This window comes from Microcebus murinus, chromosome 6 (assembly GCF_040939455.1).
Source record: "Microcebus murinus isolate Inina chromosome 6, M.murinus_Inina_mat1.0, whole genome shotgun sequence".
Lineage (NCBI taxonomy): Eukaryota > Metazoa > Chordata > Mammalia > Primates > Cheirogaleidae > Microcebus > Microcebus murinus.
The window spans coordinates 92,128,127-92,133,961 of NC_134109.1; positions in this window are offsets into that span (position 1 = coordinate 92,128,127).

Consider the following 5,835-nt stretch of genomic DNA (forward strand, 5'->3'; position numbering starts at 1 on the left):
TTCAAACAACCAGATGTTCTAATTTTGCAAAGACAACTTAGATTTCATCATTATGTCCTATGAGCTCCCACTCCAAGTGGGGGTAGAGAATTGGAAAGTTCAAACTCAGTTCATGTCTTCTGGTTGACTGTCGGGAAGAGGGAACATTGTAAGATGATTTCCCTGTGTGGCATCATTCTTACTTCTAATGCAGGTCCCCAGCCACTTGTGGCAGATTCAATAAGAAAAGGCATTTTAGGAAACTGGAAGAGTAACAGGTCTAAGAACCACACTGGCACACTGAGAGGTAAAGCAAGGCTCTCAGTTTGGAAAACGTTAAAATCAAGAGCAGGGGTGAGGGCTGGGTGTGGTGGCTCACGCCTGTAATCCTAGCACTCTGGAAGGCCAAGGCGGGCTGATCGTTTGAGCTCAGGAGTTCGAGACCAGCCTGAGCAAGAGCAAGACCCCATCTGTACTAAAAATAGAAAGAAATTAATTGGCCAACTAAAAATATAGAGAAAACATTAGCCAGGCATGGTGGCACATGCCTGTAGTCTCAGCTACCTGGGAGGCTGAAGGAAGAGGATGGCTTGAGCCCAGGAGTTTGAGGTTGCTGTGAGCTAGGCTGATGCCACGGCACTCTAGCCCAGGCAACAGAGTGAGACTCTGTCTCAAAAAAAAAAAAAAAAAAAGAGTAGGGATGAGGAATATTCCCTCCCTCCTCTTAAGGCACTGATAAGTTGGGCTGAAAAGACAAAGAAGGGGCACAATATTAGTGGCCCAGCTCCAGTGGCCAAGCTAACAATAAGGAGATCAGGTGTCAACAACAAAGCCCAAAAGGCTTGGCCTGGTCAGCCCACGTCATCAGAAGAGATGGCAGTGGTAGAATCCTTGGGGTCTCACCACGACATCGGGGTGATGGGCGTCACAGTGCAAACCCCTGCAGAGAGCTTGTGCACCACGCTGGGGGACCAAGGGCAAAGACGCAGGCAACCCAGAGGCCAGGTGTTCCGTGTGCGAACACAGACTGAAGACCATTTTCATCCTTGCTTTTTGTTTTCCCTTTATGATTCCAGGGAGATTTCCCTTTATGATTCCATGCATCAATGTGCCGCAAATAGGGCACATGAATGCCATTGTGTTATCCTCTCGTCCTTCAATATCTGGGCACAGCCTAGGGCCAGCCACCTCCGGCTAGAGTGACAACTGTTCAGAGCTTCAGTTTTAAAATCAGAACTGTCCCAGGCAGCCAGGCATGGTGGCTCATGCTTATAATCCCAACACTTTGGGAGGCCAAAGCAGGAGGATCATTTGAGGCCAAGAGTTTGAGACCAGCCTAGGCAGTATAGCGAGATGTCACTTCAACAAAAGTGCAAAAATTAGCCAGATGTGGTGCTATGCACCTGTGGTCCTAGCTAATCGGGAGGCTGAGGTAGAAGGATCACTTAAGCCCAGGAGTTCAAGGCTTTAGTGAGCAATGACAGTGCCACTGCACTCCAGCCTGGGCAACAAAGTGAGACCCTCGTCTCTAAAAAGGAAAAAAGAAATGTCCCAGGCAAACCAGGACTAGTTGTTCACCCTATCTACCTCCGGCCATGAGTGCCTTGGTACCCTTGTGGCCCTGGCACCCCAGTATGCCAAACAAATACTATCTACATGTGCCAGGACAAGGAAAAGATTGGGATACCGGATCTCCTTTATAATAAGATATAGAGAATATTCACTTTAAGGTGAAAAAATCAAACAAAAACTATACCCAAATTAGGATCACTTGAAACCCAGAGCCTCTCATCCTACAAGTAAAATTGCTTCTGGGGCTGCCCTGAGGAACATGGCAGGGCTCACATGTTCCAATTCCACACACCCTATAATGTCACTTTTAGGATCGCAGAGAAGGCAGAACAAAGAGCCTCCCAGGATGAGCACTATGGACACAGTTCTCCTTTGAAGGACAGGCACATGAACAACCTCACAAAACAGGATCCTCACTCCACCCCCACATTAAACTGTAAAGTTGACCAAAGCAGGTGCTGGATGGCTATGACTACCAGACCACTCGCCCAACTTTCTTTTTTTTTTTTTTTTTTTTTTTTTTGAGATAGAGTCTTACTCTGTTGCCCAGGCTAGAGTGCCATGGCATCTGCCTAGCTCACAACAACCTCCAACTCCTGGGCTCAAGCAATTCCTCTACCTCAGCCTCCCAAGTAACTGAACTACAGGTATGCGCCACCATGCCCGGCTAATATTTTCTATATATTTTTATTTGGCCAAATAATTTCTTTCTATTTTTAGTAGAGATGGGGGTCTCGCTCTTGCTCAGCCTGGTTTCTGACCTTGAGTGATCCTTCCGCCTCAGCCTCCCAGAGTGCTAGGATTACAGGTGTGAGCCACCATGCCCGGCCCCTCACTCAACTTTCTTGCAGCCTGTTTTGTTTGGACTTTATCCTATATGCCTCAGAAGTATCCAAGAATCAGTTGATGATTGAATGCATGCATAAATGAAGAATATTAGGAGGTTTTGAGAGTCCAACAATATGCCTGCAAACCCCAGCTCAAGAGCATAACTTTTGCAAATATTGTACGAGCCTGAATGTTAAAATGATCCTGATTCTCATCCAAGTAGCTAATCCCTCCCACCACCATGCACAAGGAATACGATCGCCTGGCATCAAGTCAGCAAATTCAGCACTAGGCTTTGAAGATCCCTCATCAGTTATCTGGGAATAAATAGAGTTTGAAAAATGTATGATGCCAATATACAGTTACTAATAGTAATCTATCTTGAGGATTGTTTTTCTCAAATAAGTCAGATATACCATGGCCTGTCCCCAGCCGCTCAAAATATCTCCTGTCTGAATTATTAGAATCCCATGATATCCCTGGTTTTTAATCAGGGGCAATTTTGTTCTCCCGGGGACATTTTGGCAATGTCTGGAGACATTTTCAGTTGTCACAACTAAGAGTGGAGGCTGCTATTGGCATTTCAGTGGGTAGATGCTTACAATACACAGAACAGCCCCCCACAACAAAATATTCCCCAGCCCAAAATGTCAACAGCACTGAGGCTGAGAATCCATCCTCTTATTAGTCTCAAGTCTTGTCAGCATCTGTCTTCTGCAGTCTTTATTTATTAATGTCACAAAATGCAGAGCTTTTTGTTCACCAGAATATCTCTTGGGGAAAGCATAATATATGTTTGGAGGAAATATTTTGATCATCTAGGATAAAAACAAGGCTTCAAATGGCAATTTTAAATAGCCCAAAATGGTGGCTAAATCTCTCACGAGGAAGCGTGGACCCTGTTTACTGGGAAACCTTTTGATTTACTGGGCATCGGAATGAGCTGTGGGGGAGAGAGGCCCAGTGCTGCTCAGAAAAGGGAAAGGAGAAAGAAACCCACGGGGGCAAAGCAATAGGGAAAGGGCTTTGAAAGAGAGCAAATATGCCTAACGGGGATTTTTCCAAAAGTTGTTTGTGGTGGGTCATATGATACAAACACCCTCCTCCATCTTTCCTAAAAGGTTTCCTTCGTTATTTTATTTTCTTATTTTTATTTATTTATTTTTTGAAACAGAGTCTCACTTTGCTGCCCAGGCTAGAGTGCTGTGGTGTCAGCCTAGCTCACAGCAACCTCAAACTCCTGGGCTCAAGCAATCCTCCTGCCTCAGCCTCCCGAGTAAGCTAGGGCTACAGGCATGTGCCACCATATCCAGCTAATTTTTTCTGTATATTTTTAGTTGGTCAATTAATTTCCTTTTATGTTTTAGTAGAGACGGGGTCTCACTCTTGCTCAGGCTGGTTTCAAACTCCTGACCTTGAGCGATCCTCCTGCCTTGGCTTCCCAGAGTGCTAGGATTACAGGCATGAGCCACTGTGCCCGGTCTCCTTGGTTATTTTATACGATCACAAAAGTTTTTGTTGGTTTGTTCCTATTGACCCTAAAGAGATTCTGAGTGCGTCATCTAGGTTGACCCAGAAACTGATCCTGGAAATGCTGAACCTGGGCTGCAGTGAGCACCTGGGCAAAGTTAATATTCCTCACCATTCACAAATATCTCCTTCAATCTCGAACCTCTCCTATCATTTGAAAAGAGACTCTATTGGCCCAGGAATTATTTTAACTACAAAAACACTCTTAGAGATTTCTTAACAAACACTTGCTCCTGTTACATTTCCATAACTGTCTCAAAACACAATGCCAGCAAAGAGTGACCCCTGAATTGTAATAAATAATGTATATTTTCATGTATGAGAAAAAATAAAAGGTAAAGGCAGCCCAAGGTGATGCACTGGTTGAAATAATGATGTTGCAGTTACACCATAGCAAAGTTGTACAAAAGGTAAATGTCAGCTGGCTCCACACCACTCATGGGAGCTGGCCGAGTAATACAGCCCCAGTGCAGCCTCTCATACAACAGGGGCCTGAAAGAGGCAACCAGATTTCATTGCAAGGAAGCCTGAGCCCCACCTGAAGCCCAGGGTGCCCATCTACCTTCCTAAGATCAACGCTGCCAGTCGTTCCCAGCCCGAGGAACTGTGGTCTGAAAAGCAGCAGGAATGGCACCACAAAGAAGCCAAACAGATGAGACATGTTTTTACATTCTGTGTAATTTCACACAAATGTGTCTGTTAAAACAATCTGAGTGGATTGAAGTAAATAAATGAAATATCTTACTTAACTATCTACAAAGCACTTCCAGGCAATCCTTTGAAACAGACTTTATCTGGAAGTTCTCCCAAGCTGTAAGCTGGTCTGTCAGCAAAATCAGTAAAGATGGGTAGAGATTGGAGAGTAGAAGGCAGTGGTGACAGCCCCTGGCATTAGTGTCAGCGATAAGCTAGAGAAAATCGCTGCACTCTGAGCCTTCTAGAAGGTCAATGCCAACCCCACCCAGCTGGTCCAACTGTGAAAGGAAGAAACCTTCTAGGATGCAGGGATGGGTTTGCAAGGGACAGAGAACCACACAAAAGGAGGGAGAGTGGGAACAGTAGAAAGAGGCTCTGCTGAATTCTCCTTGGAAATTGTGATTCACACTAACTCAACCGCTGACATCTAATAGATTTGGGCAGGGGCAGGAGACTCTTTGTTACGTAACTGATTTCCCATGCCAGTGGAGCTCTTAGAGCTGATTCTCCAAACTAAGAGAGGAAACGGGGGTAAAATCCTAACTAAATAGGTAAATGAAAACCCTAAGGTATGAGGTACACTCAGTTGTCAACTTCTAGTTGTCAGCTGTAATGAGCATGAGTGAAACACACATTTGCTGTAGTTTGCTAACCTGAGGCGTCTGTTGGTCTGGCTAGTTCCATCTTCCAAACTTGAGACAGATGAGAGACTCTATCCATGGAAGTGTAGAACTTCCTCAGGTACCAGTAACACTTAGTCTTGCCAGCAGGATGCCCGGTGCTAAGGGGAGAATGGCAGGAAGCCACTTGCTCACCTCAGCCAAGTCCACATCCTGCAGGAAGACTGAGAAATGCACATCTAGGAACATAGCGTCAACCCTGGGGAAACCTGAAATTTGAGAGATTTAAAAAAAAAAAAAAATTATATATATATATATAACCACCTCTCTTAGTGCTAATTAATCATTCCTTTTCAAGCATGAATGCTCCAGTCCTATAGCTCTGTCTTCATATGGAACAGGATAAGCAAGGTTTAGTGGTGATTAAAATTCAGAAAGTTCCCGAAGTAGAAATGCAAAAGGACCCATGATGCCGGCTAGATCTGAACAAATGCAGAGTGGTGTGGTGAACCCGTTGTCAGGAGACCCGGGCAACACTTTTGTGCCTGCCTCTAACCCTACATGACTTCTAGCCCTTGACTTCCTCCTCTGTGAAATGAGGTTGGGATGG